This window comes from Sapajus apella, unplaced genomic scaffold (assembly GCF_009761245.1).
Source record: "Sapajus apella isolate SASKATOON/1434 unplaced genomic scaffold, GSC_monkey_1.0 scaffold8, whole genome shotgun sequence".
NCBI classification, from domain to species: Eukaryota; Metazoa; Chordata; class Mammalia; order Primates; family Cebidae; genus Sapajus; species Sapajus apella.
The window spans coordinates 37539681-37564567 of NW_022436948.1; the positions used below are offsets into that span (position 1 = coordinate 37539681).

General features: G+C 37.8%; 1 non-coding gene across 1 annotated transcript; it reads left to right on the forward strand.

Annotated features, from left to right (window-relative positions):
• Window positions 1–19861: 19861 nt before the first annotated feature.
• Window positions 19862–20025, forward strand: LOC116551075. The gene has a single exon (XR_004268701.1). It is a non-coding gene; the product is annotated as a U1 spliceosomal RNA (small nuclear RNA).
• Window positions 20026–24887: the final 4862 nt, after the last annotated feature.

The following is a 24887-nucleotide window of genomic DNA, read 5'->3' on the forward strand; positions in this document are numbered from 1 at the left end:
ACCTTGTTTATTTTCCAAATAAACAATTTTGTTTGCTTTCAAGTTTTAAATATTGCCAAGTCACATCAACTGGGAGAAAGATTTACATCCAAGCACGTTTACATGATCTTTGCATAAATAATTAACAAAATAGAGATAAGCTAACAAAGCACAAAGACTAGATATAGTGTGGCAACACTATGGGATAAATTGATATTTAAAGGCAATGCAGTTTGAAGGTATTCTAAAAGATATGCAAACATATTAAGCTAAGTAAACTTAGAACACAATTAAAAATGTGTCTAAATCTACCTCCCACAGAATGGAGATTTTATAGCAATCGTTTAATCATTTATGCGTTTGTAATTTGCTAATATTTCTAAAATATAAAATAATAGCATATTGTTTTCAATACCTACAAGGTTTTAAAAATCTATAAAACAATGAGTAGAAGCATTTTCATTAAAAAAAAAAAACCTAAATATTTGACATTTGTACATTAAATTTCCTAGAACGTCACGTACTTATAGGGTTTATTTATCTGGTTTAAAGTAATATCAAACTTTCTTTCTTGTATTTCCTCTCCAAGACTTGGGGGAAGTATATATTTTTTTAAAGCCAATAAACCTGAACTGAATACATATATACTAACTGAGAGGTTCAGAAAAATTTAAATGTTAAAAATGATATGAAGGAAGGAAAACTATTTTAAAAATTGACTCTAGCATATCTAATCCAAGTGCAAACTAAACCAATCCTGCTCATTAAGATCTATAAAATGTTTTTTGAAATATCTATGTCATTATTTATGGAAAGTCTAATGTTTTTCCTATACTTTATAAATTCATAGCTAACATAGGTTCTCATTTTCATCATTGTTTTAGAGATGTTGCCTCTTCCAAATCTGTTCCCTTTATGGGTTGGCTTACATGCATGAATGTGCAATTCTTTTTCAATATATTATCAATCCAGATATGGAGCTCATTCCTGATTTGCATACCTAAATAAATTGCCTATGTATTTGCATACATGAACTTTATGTGTATGGACAGCTTCACTGAGCCTTGGTGGCGAGAAATGGGGCTAATATCCTTCCAGTGAAAACTTCAATGGCAAATCAGACATAAAATTCAGTCAGACCCCCCTCTTATTGCTGCCTTTAACACATGGCATCTTAGCAAACTTCCCCAAACCCCCAACAGTGCATCTCTGTTACAGAACTTTTAGCACTTAATGTTCTCCAACTCTTGCTAACGACCCTTTTCCAATAGCACTAATACATTTCCGGTGGTAAAGAACAGAATGTTTGGCAATACCAAGTTAAAACATCAATTAGCATTAAATCCAATTACTGGAAATTTCTTCCTTTCAATATTTGTTTTCAACTCAAAACAAAAGTATCAGTTTCTAGTTACTATGTCTTACACATTTCTAATAACTTTTTAACAATAAAAATACAAACCTCAGATAAGGGCTCTAGAAGACAAATGTATCTAAAAAAACTGTAGCTTTGTATTGTTTCTCTTTGAGTAACTTTTTATTTGTGATAATTAAAATTTTATTTTAAAATAAAAATACTTTAATGAAAATGTGTCAATTTATAAGGTATTAGTTAAAAATAGTAGAGGAATGATGAGCTCATGGCAAAACATTGTAAAAATTTGTGAAATATTAACATTTAGGGAACACTTGCCTGGAAGAGAGACAGCTTTTTAAGAGAAATTCTGCTGCCAACTGCTAAGTCAACTTTTTAATCCAGGTCCATTTATACATGATTTAAAATTAAAGTCTCTTTGGGACTTTTAAAAGCCAAATACTGGAGAAAACACAATGGAGTCCATGGCACTCATGATTTGATAAAACGAAGTGTGCGATTTCATTGGAAATGGTGAAACCTCAATTTGTGCTAATTCCACAAACCGTTTTTTGAATGATTCCATTTGAAATGGCCCTATACTATAATGTATTTGATACCTTCAACAACAGATTGCAAAAGCAATGGAACTATGTGCAGTCAAAATTTGAGAGATAAGTTAATTGTATTAAAAACTGTAACTATTTCAATCTTATCACATGACATAGCCCAGAAAACCTAGAAATGAGTCATTAGTGAATAAACGACTTCAAATATAAATTGTCTTAATGGGGTTTTCCCCAGAAATTGGAATTTAAAATGCAGTCCTTGATTTTCCACTGAAAACACATTGTAGTGGTCACTGAGAGAATATACAGATCCACAGTCAGTGAGATGGTTTTGATAAAAAAGGAAAGGATGTATGTATTTATTTATTTATACTAAATGAGATCAAGGCAGCATGACATAGAGTAAGTTTGAGGGTCCTGCAAAGAAGACAAACCATTTTAAGTAGAGAAATTATTTGTTCTAGACCTCAAATTACTTGGCTGTAAATCATGGGAGAGACGCTTTGGGCCTAGAGAACTATAAGAGCTGCTAATAATAATGTCCTCTTAACATTAAAAAAAAGAGAGAGAGAGAGAGATGCATTTTATATGGGCTCTTTGGCTTGCCAGATTTAATGAAGCTTGACCATACGATGGGTCCCCCATAAGGAGGCAGATGCAAAATATCATTCAAAAATGAATTGACTTCCTAAATAGAAACATTTAATAGGGCACACTTAAAAACTGGCAAAAACAATGATTTAAGTCTTGAACTAAATGGTGTTAACTTGAGATCAAGGATGTAAAAAAAAAACAATTTTATTCTGCAAGTAGACAATTTTGGTCCTCAGTGTACCTAGTATTTCCAAGTAATTAAATCTAGATATCTTCATATCAATTTGATTAATTAAATTATGTGTTTCAGCAAATTCAAGATTCACAACGTAGTTCCAGGGCAGTCTGCAAACACTTCTAACTTTTTGTTGTCCTTGCTCAACCATTACATCAAGTCATGCATATGTGAAAACAGGAGAAGGTTAAGATCTATGAAATGTTTTCTGAAATATCTATGTCACTACTTATGGAAAGTCTAATGTTTTTTCCTATACTTTATAAATTTATAGTTAACATAGCTAGGGATAGGGGAGGTACCATTAGCATAAATGGATCCTGTTAAAGATGAAGAATCAGAGAGTGAAAGCTGAATTTTGTGTTCCTGTTGTCTTCAGCTGCTGATGTCCTCCTAATCTGTCTCTTGGCACAAGTAACGCTCAGTGGTAGCTCTGATGGTGGTACATTTGCCAGTGTTATCACAAAGAATGAATGGTAACATGGAAATATTGTTGTATTTCTCTTGTCAGAGTTGGATGTTTTTGACCTTCCAGTTAGACTCCTGATGCTTGCCTGACTTTCATTCTTCAGGTCATTCATTTGTATTCATGTTTGTAAGGACATCAGAAACCTGTACACACTTTTCAAGATTCACTAAGTAATGGGATTTGTGGTGAGCTCAAGGAGGGGCTCCTCTTGTTTCCGAGTGCCTTATGCCACCAGCAATCTATTCTAATATTTACACTCACGAGAGGCTCGAAGTAGCAGTTCAAGCAAACAAACAAACAGAAAGCTTGGAAGGTGTTTGAAAATTGGACTAGAAATGATTTGGGAAAGTCGAATTCAGCTGACAGAAATAATTAAATTAATGTGAATTGATAATCAGCTCACTTGAAAATATCTAGATTAAGTTATCTGTGACAAGATTAGCAGAGGTTTAAAAACATAAAAATGCATTCAGTTGCAACAAGTAGTCTTTCTAAATTCTTAATTTCTTGTTAAGAGAATTCATGTTGAAACCTCAGCAGTTATTTCTGACATAATTTTTAGGCTGCGGCAGTAACACTTCGGTCTGGAAATGACACCTTATTGTCACTTTTCTAATTGTCCCCAAACATTTTTAGTCATTGGACACTTAAATTTCTTCAATTCTTTTCTTTCTGTTCCCCATTCAGTTCTTATCAGTAAGACAAAGTTAATCTGTTGTCAAAAATTTGCTATCTTATATCTTATATTTGTTTCCTTGTCTCTAATTTTGTGCCTCCCCATTTTTAGCTCTTTTCATATTTGAGGCCAATACAAACATAAGTTTTTACTAGAATCCATTAACATTCAAATTTCCTCCAATTTACATTCGAATCTTTGGCTTTTACTCTCATAAACAGAATTCAGTGTTCTTCTCTAGTCCCTGGCAAATGATTCTGGCCTTCGGTTACAATGAATAGCCATGGAAGGAATGGCTTGAACAATACAGTAAAAACTGCACTACTGTAAATTAATAACTATGTCCATCATCCTGACACAAGTTGACACAATGATAATTTCCATATTGGGGTGAGTAAATGTTTGTGTTGAGCAGGAAAAGCCTAGCTAATTTCTTCATTATTTAAGATGGAGTTGTTACTAGAACTATAAAAAACAGAGATATTGTATAAAACAGGAAGATGTAAACATCAGTTGCTGGCAGTACAAATTTATATGGAGTCCCCAGACACGAACTCTGCGTGATCTTCAATCCTACCTATCTTTGGTTCAACGCAGATAAAAATTCAACTCACCCAGACACATCATATTGATCATACCATTGAATTGGTCATACCATTCATCGATTCCTTTAAACTCTGAAAGGATAACCTGAGTGAAGATTTTAGACTAAGGGAGGCTTATGAACCGAATTTCACTCTTGCTTTGTTTCCCACTGTCTGATGAATAAGTAATTTTTTCTAGTGAATGAGATTTGGTTTCAAACTTGGTTGGCAAATGTGCCAAATGAAGGCTAAAATATGTGGGCCGTATACTGCTTGAGAAAGGGTAATAGATCCCAGCAAGGCCAAGATAAAATAAACTTGTTCCAAATCAAAAGCACAGCAAAACCCTGTGTACTCGTCACCTATATTTGTTTCCATCAACCAAGCAACAGTATAGGATAGAATATAGCTTAAACTATGATGAGACTAGTGATGTTCACCACTTTCTCCCAGCTCAGAGCCTTTGATACCTTTAGAAATCTGAGACAAAATCTTTTCCTTTTTTGAGATGGAGTTTCGCTCTTGTTGCCCAGGCTGAGGTGCAATGGCACAATCTCGGCTCACTGCAACCTCTGCTTCCCGGGATCAAACAATTCTCCTGCTTCAGCCTGCTGAATCCCAGGGATTACAAGAGCCCACCACTACACCCCAGTCATTTTTTGTATTTTTGGTAGAGACAGGGTTTCACCACGTTGGCCAGACTGATCTTGAACTCCTGACATTAAGTGATCCTCTGGCCTTAGCCTCCCAAAGTGCTGGGATTACAGGTGTGAGCCACCTTGCCTGGCCCAGAAACTGAGTCTAAGTCTTTCCAGAATAAAGATATTTGAGGTTTCTTCCAGTTCTAACACCTACAATTTTATCTGTTGAATTGAAAAATGTTATTCTCAGTAAAAGATGCAAGAATATAAAAATGTACTATTAGGTGAGTTTTCTTGCTATTAAATAACAGTGAAAATATCTAGCAAATCATCTAAATAATCTATTTGTTACTCATGATTTTTTTCTAAAAATTATTTAAATACTTTAAATAAATTTTAACATTCTTTGTAATGGAAATAAACAATGTTAAGTGAAAATAATAAAACTTTATGTAGAATTCTTATGATTTGTCTGTGTCCCCACCCAAATCTCAACTTGAATTGTATCTCCCAGAATTCCTATGCGTTGTCGGAGGGACCCAATGAGAAGTAACCGAATTGTGGGGCCAGCCTTTCCTATGTTATTCTTGTGATAGTGAATAAGTATCACAAGATCTGATGGGTTTATCAGGGGTTTCCGCTTTTGCTTCCTTCTTATTCTCTTGCCGCCACCATATAAGAAGTGCCTTAGCCTTCCACCATGATTGTGAGACCTTCCCCAGCCACATTGAACTGTAAGACCAAATAGATCTCTTTCTTTTGTAAATTGCCCAGTGTCAGGTATGTCTTTATCAACAGTTTTAAAATAATACAGTAAATTGGCACCAGTAGAGTGGGACATTGCTGAAAAGATACCAGAAAAGGTGGAAGTAACTTTGGAACTGGGTAACAGGCAAAGATTAGAACAGTTTTGAGGGCTCAGAAGAAGAAGGGAAAATGTGGGAAAGTTTGGAACTCCCTAGAGCCTTGTTGAGTGGCTTTGCCCAAAATGCTGATAGAGTTATGAACAATAAGGTCCAGGCTGAGGTGGTGTCAGCAGGAAATGAAGAACTTCTTGGGAACTGGAGCAAGTTCCCAAGATTCTTGTTATGTTTTAGCAAAGAGACTGGTGGCATTTTGCTCCTGCACCAGAGATCTATGGAACTTTGAACGTGACAAAATTGAGAGAGATAATTTAATGTATCTGGTGCAAGAAATTTCTAAGAAGCAAAGCATTCAAGAGGTGGCTTCGGTGCTGTTAAAAGCATTCTCTTTTTAAAGGGATATAGAGCATAAGAGTTCAAAAAATGTGCAGCCTGATGATGCAGTAGAAAAGAAAAACCCATTTTCTGGGGAGAAATTCAAGCTGGCTACAGAAATTTGCATAAATAGCAAGCATCCTAATGTTAATCTCCAAGACCATGAGGAAAATATCTCCAGGCCATGTCAGAGACCGTCACAGCAGCCTCGCCCATCACAGGCCTCCTTTCCAGGAGTAAAATGTGATTTTGTGGGCCAGGCCAAGGGTTCCTGTGCTGTGTGCAACCTAGAGACATGGTGCCCTGCATCCCAGCAGCTCCAGCCATGGCCGAAAGGGGTCAACATAGAGGTCAGGCCATGGCATCAGAGGGCACAAACCCCAAGCCTTGTCAGCCTCTCTGTGGTGCTGAGACTTTGTGCAAAGAAGTCAAGAATTCAAGTTTGGGAATGTCCTCCTAGATTTCAGAAGACGTATGGAAACGCCTAGACGCAAAAGTTTGCTGCAGTGACAGTGCCCTCATGTAGAACCTCTGCTAGGACAGTGCAGAAAGGAAATGTGAGTTGAGAGCCCCCACAGAGTCCCTAGTGGAGCACTGCATGGTGGAGTTGTGAGGAGAGGGCAACCATACTGCAAACACCAGAATGGTAGATCCATGGACACCTTGCACTGTGCACCTGGAAAAGCTGCAGACACTCGATGGCAGGCCGTGAAAGCAGCTGGGAGGAAGGCTGTACCCTGCAAATTCATAAGGGCAGAGCTGCTGAAGACCACGCATGTCCACCTCTAGTATCAGCATGATCTGGATGTGAGTCATGGAGTGAAAGGAGATCGTTTTGTAACTGTAAGATTTGACTACCCTGCTGGATTTCAGACTTGCATGGGGCCTGTAGCCCCTTTGTTTTGGCCAATGTCTCCCATTTAGAATGGCTGTATTTACCCAGTGTCATAGGCAGAAGGGATTTGCCTCATCTCAGATGAGACTTTGGGGAACTGCTGGGAAGGCATAACTGGTACTGAAATGTGCAGACATGAGATTTGGGAGGGGCCGGAGTGGAATGATACGGTTTGGTTCTGTCCCTGCCTAAATCTCAACTTGAATTGTATCTCCTAGAATTCCCATGTGTTGTGGGAGGTTCCCAGTGGGAGGTAATTGAGCCATGGGGGCCAGTATTTCCCATGCTATTCTTGTGTTAGTGAATAAATCTCACCAGATCTGATGGATTTATTACGGGTTTCCACTTTTGCTTCCTTTGCATTCTCTCGTGCCACCACCAGGTAAGAAGTGCTTTTCATTCTCCATCATGATTGTGAGGTCTTCCCCAGCCACATGGAACTGTAGCTCCAATTAATCCTTTTTCTTTTGTAAATTGCCCAGTCACAGGTATGTCTTTATCAGCAGCGTGAAAATTGGCTAATACAATAATATCTCATGTTTATTAAAACTACTATTTCAAATATTCAACCCTTGATCCATAAAACTAATATGTTTCAGGCACTATGCTAAGCACCTTAGATCAGTTAATATGTTTAATCACAAAAGCAAACCCATGAAATAAACATTATTATTGTCATCCTTATTTTCTCAGTGGATAAATCTGTAGAGGAAATAAGTTAATGAAAATGTCCAAAATCACAGTTTGTGCTAAAGAAAGTATTTTATGATCATCTACCATAGTTTTAAAAGGAAATCAGTTAAGATGATAAATCAAACATGAAAATATAAGTTGTTCGGTATAGTACTTATATGAAGAGATTGAATGCCATCTTTTGTATAGATGACATGAAATATTTGTAGTAAAATAACATATATATGAGTAGGAATTTTTTTACGCATGTATGGGGTGTGTATGTATGTGTGTGTAGATCCTTTGACCTAAAATTTCTCCTTTATTAACAAATTACTAATAAAAATAATTACAGATTCAGGGTTTCATGCAGGGATAAAAATATTAACCACAGTACAATTATAATAAAAACAAATTAGAAACCAAATAATGTTTCTTGCCAAGAGACTGTAAAGGAAATTATGATATATCCAGAGGCATTCCCTGGTAAACTTTTTGCAAGGATCTTTAATGACATTGGAAACTGTTTATAGAGAAAAGTTAAGTAAAATATACTGGATTCAAATATTTGTAATCAGTATGTTCGTTCATTTAGTGACATTTTACTAATCGCTATTTATCAGGAAATATTCCAGTAAAGAGGAGGACGTAGTGCTGACAAAAGCAAATGATAGCCCTGTCCTCATGGGAATCTATTTATCTATCTACCTATCCATGTACCTACCTGCTTACCTATCCACTTGTATCAGCCCTTACTGTATAACAAACCATACCAAAACTCAGTGGTGTAAATCAACTATGGGCCATCAGATTCTTGCTTTTATATCTAAGGGTTATCTGGAAAAAATATGCAGTAGAAATAATTAAAATGTCAAAAATCACAGAGTTAATCTCTTTTAACAAAGAAATTTTATAACTATATGCTATACTTTCGAAAGGTCATAGGCTAAGATGTTAAATAATAACAGAAAACATTAGTGTCTCCTGATAGCACCTATGTGGATAGATTAAATGCCATCTTAAGTATTCTGGGCATAGGGAGGAGCAGAGGTAACAAGAAAAAAATCTGCTGGGCAGCTGAAGATACCGCAATGGAAAACTCTAGAAATCTGGAGAAATCTGGATGTATGAAGAAGGAAGAAAGTAACTGAACATCTGAAGTAAGTAGAAGAGACTTGTTCCTTCCTCATGTGTATAACCCCGGCAAAACTTCTTTACCCTGAAAGTGACAGTTGAGGCCCGGCATGGTGGCTCTCACCTGTAATCCCAGCACTTTGGGAGGCCAAGGTGAGAGGATCATCTGGTCAGGAGTTCGGGACCAGCCTGACCAACATGGTAAAACCCCATCTCTACTAAAAATAGAAAAAGAAAAAAATTAGCCAGCCTTGGTAGTGTGTGCTGGTAATCCCAGCTACTCAGGAGGCTGAGGCAGGAGAATTTCTTGAATCTGGAAGGCGAAAGTTGCAGTCAGCTGAGATCACATCACTGCACATCAGCCTGGGCAACAGAGAAAGACTCTATCTCAAAATGAATAAATAAACAAAGCAGCTTATAGTTTTTCTGAAATTCCCCAAACCAGACTCATTGTGTCCACTCAGAAAATTCCAGCACTAGCTGATCAAAGACTCTTTCTCAGAATTTCATTTCCTACTCTTCATAAGATACCTTTTTTACACCTAAGGCATCATTATCAAATGAATAGTGCCCTTTCCTCAAGGTCTGTAACCAAATTCTACAAAATCTTTCTTCACAGGCCTTCAGGTACAAGAATCAAACTTATCAGGAATCCAGGTCCCATTTTAATGAGGCCTCTCCGAACTTCTATTATTAACAGTTTCAGTCTCTTCCCTTTTTAACCTCCAGCCTTAGGGATAGTAAGTGCTTTCCACAGCTACTCCATGAAAATGTAGTGTTTCCTTTTGCTTTTTAATTAAGTTGCCAGTTATATCTAATTATGAAGACACATTTATATGAAAATATCTCTATTCAAAGAGCTGATGTGGATTATAGTTCTTTCTTTCTTTCTTTGTTTTTTTTTTTTTTTGAGATGGAGTTTTGCTCTTGTTGCCCAGGCTGGAGTGCAGTGGCACAATTTTGGCTACTACAATCTCTGCATCCCAGGTTCAAGCAATTCTCCTCCCTCAGCCTCCCAGGCAGCTGGGATTACAGGCATGCATCACCATGCCCGGCTAATTTTGTATTTTTAGTAGAGACGGGGTTTGGCCATGTTGGACAGGCTGGTTTCGAACTCCTGACCTCAAGTGATCCAACTGCCTCAGCCTCCCAAAGTGCTGGGATTACAGGCGTGAGCCACCATACCCGGCCGTCGTTTATAGTTCTTAAATATAGCTTCTGACTAATTTATATTAGATTGGTCAAAGCAAATCACATGACCAAGCCAATATCTTTGGTTAGAAATATATACTTTTCCTCAGCTAAGAAATTCAAAAATCATATATTTTCATCCTTTTGTGTCATAAGAAGGCAGTAATTGGAAATATGGTTGTGAATTATTGAAGGAAATAATTCAACCAATCCACTATTTTGTGCCAGGCATTTATATGGTCTCTATTTTCCTGTGAAAACTTATGATAACAGCAATAGCTGACATTTATTAAATACTTGCCAGCACAGGCACTGATGCCTAATCTCCATGACAATCTTACGAAGTAATTACTCTTATTACCCCTGTTTTAAAAATAAGAAAACGGAGTTTGAATCGTGTTAATTAGTCCATGGTCCTGCATTTTTTATGTGACATATCCAGGATTCGGAAGCAGTGGGCTGTTGGAGAGCTCACATGGTGAACCAACACAAAACATAGCATCAAAATAAGATGTTGATGGCAGTGGCACCACGTCTAAAGTGGCCGCTGCCATAAGGCTAGCTCAGTGGGGGAGGCACAGCATGGACTGCAGCTCCATGGAGCTGATGGGAGCTGATGGGAGCTGGGAAAGGTGTAAGCCCTACCCTCTTCCAAATTGGGGGGTTGGGAGCCCCGCCCTCACAGGCACAGCTGCATCTGCCTGGTCGTGGCTGTGGACCTGGGTATCCCTACACTTTGCGTGAGTGGGAGGTGCAGGAAGCTCCCCTTCCCCTGCAGCCTCAGAAGTGCTTGCTCCTGATGCTTGGCCTCTCCCCACTCCCAGTGCCTGCTCCCATTTCAGAGCCACATTGTGGCTGAGCCAAGGCACTGTCATGCCAGCCCCCCTGCCACCTTGGTGCCCCCTGGACTTTGAGCTCAAGTAAGCATGGGAGGGGGGTGGAAAAGGGGCTAAAGGGCAGCTTGGCTTGGGCCTGTAGGCTCTCTGAAGCAACAGCCTGGACACCACAGGCCCCATGGATGTCAGGCTAATGGTGGCAGGAGGCAAACAGGATCCTGGGTGGAAAGGGTTGGGTACCTGGTGAAGCCACATCTTCAAGCCAAGGAAGGTGTGAGTCCTGGGCTCCAGGCTGCCTGTTTCGTGGCCCAGAGTGAAAACTTACTTGCTTTTACTTGGCCTGCCCATGGCTGCCCACAGACCAATCAAGCATGCATTTCCTCTCCTCTGAAGCCCATAAAAACTGTGGACTCATCTAGACTCAGGTAGATGACAGGGTAGCCTGCCTGTGGGAGGAGCTACCCACTGCTCAGCAGAGATCTCCTCTCTGCTGAGAGCTGGACACTCATTGGGATGACCTGACTGTGGAGAGGAGCTACCCACTATAGGTCTCCTCTGTGATGTTCTGTCATGAAATACAGCCATTCTTTGCCTTACACACCCTCCACTTGTCCACATACATCATTCTTCCTGGATGCAGGACAAGAACTCAGAACCCATCAAATGGTGGGGCTGAAAGAACTGTAACACAAACAAGGCTAAAAGTTGCCCCTTGCGTGCCACATTGCAGGTGACAAGGAGATAAGAGGGAAAGAGAGAAGAGCTATTGACAGTCAGGGATCCCAGACCTGGGAGCTCCCTGAGCCATGGTTGTGACACCCTCTTTGGGGCTCTGCGGTTTCTGATGTCTCTTAGGTCTGGGTGCAACCAGGTTCCATGGTACCAACCACAGAAGCTGCTTATGCCAGATCCAGCTGCAGCCTTGCAGGAGCCAGCCCCCATGCTGGCACTTGGAACTGCCCACCCCACCGCAGCTGGCATGCCTGGCTGTATGCAGTGACCAGACCACATGCTCACTCGCTCACACACCCATCACTGCTCCACACTTGGCTTGCCCTTGACAGGCATGGGAACCAGGCTAGCAGCATACGCCAAGGGCAGCCTGCCAGACTGAGTGGGTAGAACAAGCCCAGCAGGCCTGAGCAATACTCAGGCAAAGGTGCCACTGGCCACAGAGATTTCTGGCCAGAAATGTGACACCTCAAGGGTCCTGTGACAATATTACTAGAAATAGCAGTCACTTGGCTTCAAATGTCCACCTAATCCATTGGGTAGTTATGTTTATGCATATTTAAAAATGATAATTTTAAAAAACATTATTTTAAGTTCTGGGATACATGTGCAGAAAGTGCAGGTTTGTTGCATAGGTATACACGTGCCATGGTGGTTTGCTGCACCTGTCAACCCATCATCTATGTTTTAAGCCCTGCATGCATTAGGTATTTGTTCTAATGCTCTGCCTCTCCTTGCCCTCCACCTCAAAAATAATTTTAAATAAAAATTGTCTGTGTTAAAAGCTTTTTATTGTATGTACCAGAGAGTATAGAAGAACATGCATTAACTTATTTACTGAATCCTCACGGTGAGGGATGTGTGTGTGCATATGCACCTAAGTAACTTCATACTCTATTTTGAGCATCTATTATTAAAAGTGTTATTTGAAAATCACAAGATGTTTCTCTTTATTATGATTCTAGACAAATTTTGGAAAGTTCTAATTTAGACAGTATGTTCAAAATAAAAATACATTGCAAATTTCCATGTTCTAAGCTAATCATGACAAAAGTACAATTTAGGAGGATTGTGGGTAGGGGAAATTAAATGGATTATAAGCTTCATTAAGCATAATTTGATCATTGACTATACTGCATTAGATTTTTACATTTATGTTCTTTCTGATCTAGATCAATTATGTCCTGATCCTGTGTGTGTGTGTGTGTGTGTGTGTGTGTGTGTGTGTGTGAGATATCACCAACGGTTTCTGTCATTTTGGAATGTCATGCAAAAGGGAAATGACAGTACCAAACTATTATATGTGTACCAGAGAGTACACAAGAATTGGCATTGACTTATTCACTGAATCCTCACAGTGAGCGACATAAATCAAAACTCCCTGTGACAGTAGGGAAGGCTGGTAAATTTTAGTAGAAAAATGATACAGGTATGGCTTTCAGAGAATGAGAGTAGATTCACTCCATGGTGCTATCTACAGTAACTACTTGCAGGGATGTTGTTTCTTAATGAGGGTTTCTTTTAAGACATAGATACCTTTTGTGGTGCTAAACAGAGTTGACGATGGGAACTGAAATCCTAGGATGGACTGATGAACAGATTGGTTTGCATACACCTCTTATGAGTAGAAATATGTAGGTATTACATAATTTTTAATGTAGTTAATGATTACTATTTGCAGGAATACATGACTTTTTTAATATACTTTAAGTTCTGGGGTACACGTGCAGAACGTGCAGGTTTGTTACATAGGAATACACGTGCCATGGTGGTTTGCTGCATCCATCACCCCATCATCTACATTAGATATTTCTCCTAATGCTATCCCTCCCCCATTCCCCCATCCCCTGCTATCCCTCCCCCAGCCCCTCACGCCCTGACATCTCAAGGGATAAAGATGATTAATTATGTCATTTGGCAAAAATTTAACATTTGCACATTGGTTAGTGTCAATGGAACTATCTTGTCGACCTAACATGTACAAAGCATTACATATAAAGTGGTATAAAAGATACAATTGTGAGTAAAACATAATATTCTCTCCATGATAAAAAAAAAAGTTCAAAAATTGTTACAAATCTGCATAGAGCAGATTTGAGTTTTAAGTAAATACAAAATGCTGTAAGATTCAAAAGCTGGGGAAATCACAGTTATCTGGGTGTAATTCTGGGTAAAAAATTTTTACAACTTTTGGGCCTGTTAAACCAAATAAAAAATAGCATATCGTATTTTACAAGTATCACAACACCACTGGCCTTTAATCAATCTGAGTCACCTAGTACTCAGATCCCCCCAGTATCAGGAGCCTCAGTGTGCATTTCAGAAACAAACACATATGGTATATCTGGTGAGCCATACTTGTTCCAAGTCATTCCTGTGTAGTCTTTAATAATAAATAATACTATATAATAAATTTAAGGTCAACCAAATGGATAAATTAGTTCTAGAAATATCTGGAAACTTTGATGGGCTATAATTCATTATTCTGTTTGGTCTTATCCTAAAAATCCCATGAAGCCACCAGGAAATCCTGTAGGTATTTTAGAATCATTCTATTTTCTCAATAAGAACTCTAGTCTCCTCAAGTAACGTCAGCTCCAAATTCACGTGGTGTTACAGTTTTGGTTGTGTGCCTAAAACCACATTGTTGGGTTAGTCTGCTTTATGAAATTTTCCACCATATCAATTTGTATCATGTTCATTTTTTACTATAGTAACCGAGAGAATGTTAAACAAAGTAACCACAAAAAAGGTGGTGGGGGGAGAACAAGAAGATGAAGACAATTATAACTGATTTAAAAAGTGGGTCCATGCTTATGGTTAAGAAGAATCAGAATCATGAAAATGGTCACACTGCCCAAAGTAATTTATAGATTCAACACTATCCCCATCAAGCTACCAATCCCACAGTGCTGGGATTACAGGTGTGAACCACCACACCCGGCCCAAATCCCTTAGGTTTATATACCTAGGAGCAGAATTACTGGGCTGTAGAGTAGGCATATCTATAGCTTTAATAGAATCTGCCAAACAATGTTCCCAATGACATCTATGAGGCCAACAAACATATGGAAAAAAAAAAAAAGTTTAAACTTTATGTGGAACCAAAAGAGAGCCCGCATAGCCAAGACAATCCTAAGCAACAGGAACAAATCTGGAGGCATCATGCTGCCTGATGTCAAACTATACTACAAGGCTAGAGTAATCAAAACAGCATGGTATTTATACCAAAACGGAAATACAGACCAATGTAACAGAACAGAGGCCTCAGAAGCAACACCACATATCTACAACCATCTGATCTTTGACAATCCTGACAAAAACAAACAAGGGGGAAAGGATCCCCTGTTTGATAAATGGTGTTGGGAAAACTGGCTAGCCATGTACAGAAAGCAGAAACTGTACCCATTCCTGACAGCTTACACTAAAATTAACTCCAGATGGAGTAAAGATTTAAACATAAGACCTAATATCATAAAAACCCTAGATGAAAGCCAAGGCAAAACCATTCAGGACATAAGCATAGGCAAGGAATTCATGACTAAAACACCAAAAGCAATGGCAACAAAAGCCAAAATAGACAAATGGGATCTAATTAAACTCCAGAGCTTCTGTACAGCAAAGGAAACAATCATTAAAGCAAACCAGCAACCAACAAAATGGGAAAAAATTTTTTGCAATCTATCCACCTGTCAAAAGGCATTTAATATCCAGAATCTACAAAGAACTAAAACAGATTTACAAGGAAAAGACAAACAAACCCATTCATAAGTGGGTAAAGGATATGAACAGATACTTCTGAAAAGAAGACATCTATGAGGCCAACAAACATATGAAAAAATGCTCATCATCACTGGTCATTAGAGAAATGCAAATCAAAACCACATTGACATATTATCTCATGCCAGTTAGAATGACAAACATTAAAAAAACTGGAGACAACAGATGCTAGAGAGGATGTAGCGAAATAAGAGCACTTTTACCCTATTAGTGGGAGTGTAAATTAGTTCAACCCTTGTGGAAGACAGTGTGGCAATTCCTCAAGGTTTTAAAAATAGAAATTCCATTTGACCCAGCAATCCCATTACTGGGTATATACCCAAATGATTATAAATTGTTTTATTATAAAAACACATGCACAAGTATGTTCATTGCAGCACTGTTTACAATAGCAAAGACCTGGAACCAACCCAAATGCCCATCAATGATAGACTGTACAAAGAAAATGTGACACATATACACCATGAAATACTAAGCAGCCATAAAAAGATGAGTTTGTGTCCTTTGTAGGGACATGGATGAATCTGGAAACCATCATTCTCAGCAAACTGACACAAGAACAGGACATCAAATACTGCATGTTCTCACTCGTAGGCGGGTGTTGAACAATGAGAACACATGGACACAGGGAGGAGAGCATCACACACTGGCGTCTAATGTGGGGGCTAGGACAGGGGCAGCGGGGGTTGGGGAATGTGAGGAGAGATAACATGGGGAGAAATGCCAGATATAGGTGATGGGGTGATGGAGGCAGCAAACCACCTTGCCATGTATGTATCTAAGCAACAATCCTGCATGATCTGCACATGTACCCCAGAATGTAAAGTACAATTTAAAAAAAAAAAGTGGATCTGAGATCAATGTCATAACTCATGATCCTATTCTTCCACAATCATAGCTGTTGTTTCAAATGTGAACCTCTGGCCCATGGAAAATTATTTAATTGCTATACAACAAATGGTGTAGTTATCTTATTTGGGGAGTTGAACTAACTAATACAAAGGTACTGATTTAGTAAATTGTAGCTAAGATCTCGCTACTGGCAAAATACCACAGTGAATATCTAAGAATTTCTTGGACTGAAACCCTCACAACTGCCCTGGATTCCACTTTTCCTCAGGCTTCCTGTGTGTGATTCTTTACAATAAATTGCCCATTATTTTTTGAGCTGTCGACAGTACTGCCTTAAAAGCAAATGCAACCTAATAAAAACAGTCAACTCTTGGCATAGTTTTACCTGTCAAATTAGACAGTCCTAATTTATTATTTCTATAAACCTTAGTGAAATTTATTGTATTAGGATTGAAATATCAAAAGTAGTTATAAGCACTGGTATTCTTTGGGATGAAGAACAAGAAAATACATAATTTTATATAACTTTATGTGTATGTGTGTGTTTATGTATGTGTTTAATGATTTTATGCTGTCTGATATTTGAGAATCTTAATGTAATAAGAATGTGTTACCTCTCATGTAATATGGGATGCTGATGGTCTCTGGATTGTCAGGACAAAAGTTACATCAACTATCAGTGGCCAGAAATGAAGTGCCTATGAAAGACAATGCCTCAACACACCAAATAAGTGCTGCCCTAGATTTCTGTGGGAGGAATGATGCCTATAGATGCACTAGGCTTTTTCTGACTATACTGGAATGTTAACAACAACAATAAAATGACAAGCTCAGACCTTTGAATACTTAGTTAAAGGCATAGTCAGATATCAAGTTTCTATGGTTTATCTGAAAGCATTTTTTATGTCTTACTAAAAAAAAATATTTTTGTTTCAAACCAGATCCAAAGTTTGATTCTGCGTAACAGATTTACAAACAAGTTGAATGCATATCTGCTCCAGATTTTTCATTAATAGGGAAATAGTAATAACCTGAATATCATACTGGAGACATCTGAGAGGACTTGGGTGAACATGAATATGTTGAATGCCTAAATTCAACAATCCTACCTTACCCACTTTTTCTTCTGTATGAGGAGGTTACAATCCTTTCATTTGAATATTCTGTATTTTCCTCACTTGAAGCAGTCACTATTCTTCAGGATATAATATTCATTTCCTCTCTTTTTGTTACTTTCAGAACTGTAATTAGAGTTAGATTTAAGCATGGCTGAAAGAAATGGACCCAAAATATACTTCCAAGAGATAGCATTTGCACCCAAACTGCAAGGTTTTGACAGTTTATATCAAGCAGATTATGGGGGAATGGGAGAATATGTGTGTAAACAAATTCTTAAAGTGGAAAAGCTATTAGGAAAGAAAATGCATTTAAAGTGGGCTGAATGTAACAATATGACCAAACTAACTAGAGATTCTGGAATAAATGTATTAATTGCCTTATTGTGCTTGATTGCATAAACCAAATCCAACCTAATGATACCCTATGTTACAGGAATTTGAGGTAGTGTAACTTTCTTAATATAATGCTCAGGAACAAATGTCAAAGCTACAAAATATAGGGATGTTTAAATGGGTTTATTATTTCTGGTATCTCTTGTAAGATCCTCAGAAGACATTCATGTCACTAAAGCTTTGAAAATGTATTTGTGAGGGGATGTATTCATCAGGCATGGATTAACAAATGAGGACTGGGCTCCTTATGTTAATGGGAATGCCAATATCCCAGAGTAGAAAAAGGCAAATTATAGCACTCAACAGCCACTGATGTAACAGCCAATGTGGTTACTGAAATGGGCAGCAGTACTGAAATAGCAATATTAATAATTTTCACATTGGATATCTTTGGAAGCAGCAAATTGATCATAAAGACTCTAAAACTGAAATAGATGAACCATTATACCAAGATGTTATGTAATGTTTTTAAAAATAATAATAATAATAATCCTCTATGTGGAGATAATTTGAGTTGTCATATTGGAGAATAGCAAAATAAATAAATGAAAAATTATAATTATCTGACCTATTTCATAAGAATTCCATAGGTTGCTATCTTTGCTGGTGTCTATAACAAAATAAGACTGAAATGCTAGCTTATGATTCAATACATCCAACATTACATACAATATCTACGCAAATTCATACGGGGAATAAAAAGCTGGCAAACTTCTAGGTTTAGGAGAAAAGCCATGTCTTTTTCTACAAACAACTCTTCTGTTTTAAAAAAAAAGACTTCAACTTTGCTATTAAACTCACAGTAGAGATTTGATGGGACATCTTATCTAGTAACCATATGGTCTGAGCTATCCAACATGATTACTATTAGCCATTATCAGATCCATAAATCCCTAGAGTTGGGCTTTTATAGGTTCTGATACCACAAATAGTTTTATGATCAGATATTTCAGACTCTCATGAGCCCTATTTTGCCTGAATTTTCACATCTTCTTCAATCCATATCCAATGACCTCATAGGGAATTTCATAAAAAACAATTGACTGGTACAGAAAATATAAATCCATTCTGAAAGGAATTGGCTTATGGGATTATAGAAGCTGCTATGGACTGAATGTTTGTGCCCAACCCCTACATTTATATGTGGAAACTTCAAACCCCAGTATAATTTTATTTGGGGGTGGGGCCCTTGAAATGTAATTAAAATTTGATTAGGTCTTGATAGTGGAGAGTCCTCATGATGGAATTAATACTCTTATAAAAAGAGAAATTGATGAGTTCGCTCCCTCCCTTTCTTTCTCTCTCCCTCTCCCTCCCCCTTCCTTCCTCTCTCTATCTTACTTTCTCTCTCTTCTTTTCTCACTCTCTATCCCACTTCCCCAGCACACCTCCTTAACCAGTATGCATTTATCAAAGAAGGCCATGTGATGACATAATTTGGAAGAAAGAGGGCTGCCACCAATAACCCAACCACTCTGGAATTTTAATCTAGAACTTCCAGCTTTCAGAGTTGTGAGAAATAAATATTTATGGTTTAAGCCACCTAATCTATGGTATTCTGTTATAGCAACCCAAACTGATTGAGACAGAGACTCAGAAGCCTGAAATCTACAGTCAGCAAGCTGGAGAACCAGGAAAGCCAATGATGTAAGTGTTGGTCCTTTGGCCTGAGAATGCACAAGCTCAATGTCAGGAAGAGCTGAGTTTTAGTTCAGGTCCAAAGGAAAGAAAAGGAGATATCTCAACTTAAGCAGTCAGAGACAGGAGGAGTTCCCTCTTAAATATGGTGGGGTAAGCTTTTTTTTTTTTTCTCTTCAGGCCTTCAGTTGATTAGATGAGGGCCACCTACATTAAGGAGGATAATCTGCTTTACTTATTCTACCAATTCAAATGTTATTCTCACTCAAAACACTCTTACAATACTTACTGGGCAGGGGAGATACCATGATTGCAAAGGTGGTTTTCCCAGGGCGAGCCTTATCCATTGCGCTCCAGATGTGCTGACCCCTGTGATTTCGCCAAATGTGGTAAACTCCACTGCATAATTTGTGGTGATGGGGGACTGCGTTCACGCTCTCCCCTGGTGTTTTGTAGTGTTGTACTGGTCCAAGCATAGAAAGTCAACACCAAGACAAAAGTATGCCAAATTGCAGGGTCTTTAAAGTAAAATGTTTTTCAAAATATTAAAAATATATATTTAATTTTTAAAAAAGAAAGAAAGAAAAAAAACACTCTTACGGACATGCTCAGAATAATATTAGGCCAAACGGTTTGGCACCCTGTTGTTCACTCAATTTCACACATAAAATTGTCCATCGTAAACAGAAACATAACAGTGAAGGGAATTCCCCTTGGGTACAGAACTTTGAGTATGGAATCCGTTCACTTCACTTGAGAAAAAAATTCCCCAAAGGTTTCAATAATTCATCTAAACCTTAATTCATCCATACCAACAATCAGATGTGTTGATTAATAATTTACCCAGATGACAAATACCTTAGAAGCTGAACAATTATAAGACTGCAAGAAAGTTTACTGTAGAAAATTAAGAAAAAAAACTCAAGAATTGGCAAAGTAGGTAAAGATATATAGTGTCTGTGTAAATACTTTCAAAAGGACATGCTGTGAAAGAAATCTGCAATAATCAGATAAGATTTGTCATTCAGTGAATGTCCATCAAGTTCTTTGCCTGTCACCTTAAATTTAATCAGTGGGCTCATTAGCATACTGAGAAAGAATGCTGGAAGTTGTGTATCCTCCAATACATAGGCTTCTCCTAACCAAGGTAAATCTGGCTACCTCCACTGCTTAATGACCAAAATGCCCACAGCAAGAACCAAAGAGAAGCCCTATATATGGTGTGTATTCCTGAAGGAAAGTATAACAGTAAGTTCTGGCATCAGATTAACAAACTTTAACTTGTCAGTCACAGAGGTGGCAGCAATTTGTCTCCACTGGTATCACCATGTCTCCATCTGCAATGTTTGGACCTCATTCTCATCTATGAATTCACAAAATAAATTATTCACTGCCATGATAACTTAAGTTGTTTATACAAAGACATTCACTGTACAGCAAGTAGGTAAAGCAATAGATTCATTCTCAGGGGATTCACTCATATCACTATGTACCTCATCATCCAGAAGAGGTGAGCCTAGCTGGGCACATTAATCCCAACATTTTGGGAGGCCAAGGCAGGTGGATCACCTGAGGTCAGGAGTTCCAGACCAGCCTGACCAATAGGGTGAAATCCTGTCTCTACTAAAAATAAAAAAAGTAGCTGGGCGTTATGGCATGTGCCTGTAGTCCAGCTACTCAGGAAGCTGGGACAGGACAATTGCTTGAATCCCAGTAGGCAGAGGTTGCAGTGAGCCAAGATCTTGCCACTGCAATCCAGCGTGCGCGACAGAGTGACACTCCATTTAGAAAACAAAAAAGAGCCAAATAATATAGTGGAATGGCTTATAGAAGGCTTAAACATGACATTTTCTATATAACAACACTTGGTGGGTTTGGAGAAATGTTCTACAAATTTTAGTTTATCCTCTGATAACAAAAAAAGATGCTTCTTTCTCTTTTAGACAAAACAAAAACAAAAACAAACCAGATTGGGAAATAGTTCAAATGAGAATGACTTCTTTTATTATAATCCTGAAAAATTCCCTCAAAAATTTTAAAATGATGATTCCTATAATTTACTGTTTTGATGATTTAGAGATCTTTGTTCCTAAGGGAAATACTTTTACAAGGGTACAATGATGATTTCAATAAACTGGAAATTGTGAAAACTACCTCACCATTATAGATTCCTAATACACCAGAACCAATAGGTCAAAGAAGATGTATTAACTGTTTGCAGTCTTAATTCTAATTCATGAAGAAGCAGAAGGGTTTGTCTTAGTCAATAGAGTCTGAAAGGATTGTGTTTTTTAACTAGCGGTTTTTGTGAGGTGTCTTTCAATATTTCCATATCTAGTGATAAACAATAATAAATGGCAACAATCAAATACAGGCAAGATCAAACACTTTGAGAATAAAAAATTGAGTCACCCTACTAAGCAACATATCATAAACTTTTGAGGAGTTAATTGTGAACAAATGAAACATGGAATTGAATGGAACGTAAAAGAGAGAAGTTTAAAATAATAATTAATATCCTGCCTATGCAGATAATTGCTGGGAGACTCCTGGTGAGGCTTGCTCAACTTCATTCCATATCAGACTCTAAAAGGGCCCTGAATTTTAGATGTACCTCTTTACAGCTGCAATCTGGGAGCAATGCTGCCCACATAGAGATATGCTAAGAGTCTCGCCCACCAGGGACACGGGCTACATTTGCCGATTTTGGTTCCACAGAAAATTCTGAAAATAACTCAGAACCTCAGTTTTAGCCATCTTTCAACTGTGATCTGAGAGTAGTTTTGCCCAGGAAGAATTCTTCTTGGAGGTGTTCCTAACTGGAGTTCCTGTGGAAGGCTTGGCAATTTGTCCCATAGCAGATCCTCAAATGCCCTGGATCTCAGCCTCAGTCCCTTTTGTTTGCCTACTTAGAGAGTTCTGTCCACCTGGAGACCCAGAGGGAGGCATGTCCAGTAGTACTCTGCAGGCTGACACACTGACCTCAATCCCACGGTGAATCCTAAAGTGGCCCGGGAAATCGGCTCTAGCACTTCTCAACTACAGTATGAAACCAGGCCTGCTCATTCAGGAAACTACTGGAAGAAACCTATTAATGGCCTTGGAGACAGTTCTAAGGATTTTGGTTTCAACTGTGGTCTCATACAAAATTGTGTCTGAGTTCCAGCCTATTTTGGTTATCAACTTGAAAAGTACAGCCAGTTCAAGGATTCATCTAGTGATATAACAGGAGCCCTTCCAGAAACCTGGAGAAAGCCACATCCATTGTGCATGTGGTAACAGATCTGCCATTTGCAAACCCTGAGATGGGACTTAACTATAGCAAAAATCCATAGACCAAAAAGCTGGACAAAGTCAGGTCTACCCAGGGACTAGATAGGACCCACAGGCAGTAGAGCCCCTGGTAACAGACCTGCTCATTGCATTCCCTACTGCAGACTCAGTATCAGCATGAGACCCAGATGCAATCTTACTCAACTGCTATCCCGGCGGTAATCCCAGATTATTTAACCTTGCTAAAACCGGTCTGTAAACAATGAAAGAAGGATTTGCTACTTCCCATATACAGATACCAATGCAAGACTGAATGGATAACAAAGAATCAAGCAAAGATGTCACCACCAAAGAAAACAAACAAAACCTCAATAACCAACTCCAAAAAGATGAAGATATACAAATTGCCAGGAAAAAAATCAAAATAGTCATCTTAAGCTCAGTGAGATGCAAGAATATACAGGCAACTAAATAAAATTAGGAAATAATGCATGAATAAAATAAGAAGTTTAACAATTAAATAGAAACCAATCCCTAACCCCCAAGAAAAAACAACAAAAGAATCCCTGGAGCTGAAAAAAATCAATGACAGAGCTGAAAAATTCAACAGAGAATTTAAACAGCAGAGTCAATCATGTGGAAGAAAAAACTAGTAAACTCAAAAACAGGTCATTTGAAATCAGCCAATTGTGGGAACAAAAAGAAAAAATGATATTAAAAGAATAAAAAAAACCATATGGACCTACAGGACATAATTAAATATACAAGTATATAAATTGTGGCAGTATCAGTAAGAGAAGAGAAATAGAAAGGAGAAGAAAGCTTATTGTAAGAAATACTGTCTGAGAACTTCTAGAATTGTGGAAATGATATGGACATGCAGATTCAGGGGGCCCAGAGCGTGCTAAGCAAGATCAAATAATAATAATAATAAAAGAATACTACAAGACACATTATAATCAAATTGCCAAAAGTCAAAGAGAATTTCAAAGCAGCAAGAGAAAAGAAACTTGTCACATATAAAGAATCTTTCATAAGGCCATCAGCAGACTTCTCAACAGAAACCTTTCAAGCTAAGAGAACATGGGTTGACATATACAAAGTGTTAAAAGAAAAAAAAAAAAAAAGAAGCCAAACAAGAAATTATCCTTGGCAAAACTGTCCATTCAAAATGAAAGAGAGGTTAACGAAACAATCAAAACAAAAAACTGCAGGAGTTCATCTCATAAGAGACTACTCTTATGAGAAATGCTAAAGGGAGTGTTCACATTAAAACAGAATCATGATAAGCAACAATATGAAGGATATGAAAGTACAAAACCCATTGGCAAAGGTAAATATACAGTCAAATTCAGAATACTCTAATATTGTAAAACTAGTTTGCAAATCACTTTTCAGTATAATAGTTAAAAACAAAATTCATTTTAAAAAACTATGGTTAACAGGTACCCAATAACATCAATAGTGTGACATTGATAGAATAAAGTGTTAAAGTAAAATACAACATCAATAGCACAGCCTGTGGAGGAGGAGAATTAAAAGTGCAGTGTCTTGTATGCAGTTGAAGTTAAGGCACTATCAGCCTAAATTAGAGCATTATAATATGACAGTGTTTTATGTAAGCCTCAGGGTAATCATAAAGAAAATAAATCCCTACTAAATACACAAAATACAGAAGAAAGAAATAAAATATACCACTACAAGAATAAAACAAATCAGAAAGAAATACAGTAAGAGTGAAATAAAGGAACAAAAGAATAGGGAAACTTTAGTCTAAATGTAAATGGATTAAATTCTCAATTTAAAAGCCACAGAGGAGCTGAATGGATTAAAAAAAAAAGAAAAGAAAAAAAGAAAAAACAAAAATCTATCAAAATGCTGCCTATAAAAGACTTACATTACCCTTAAGAATAAACATAAGGCCAAATGCAGTGGCTTATGCCTACAATCCCAGTATCTGGGGATACTGAGAGAGGAGGATTGCTTGAGGTTAGGACTTTGAGACTAACCTGGGCAACAGAGCAAGGCCCCATC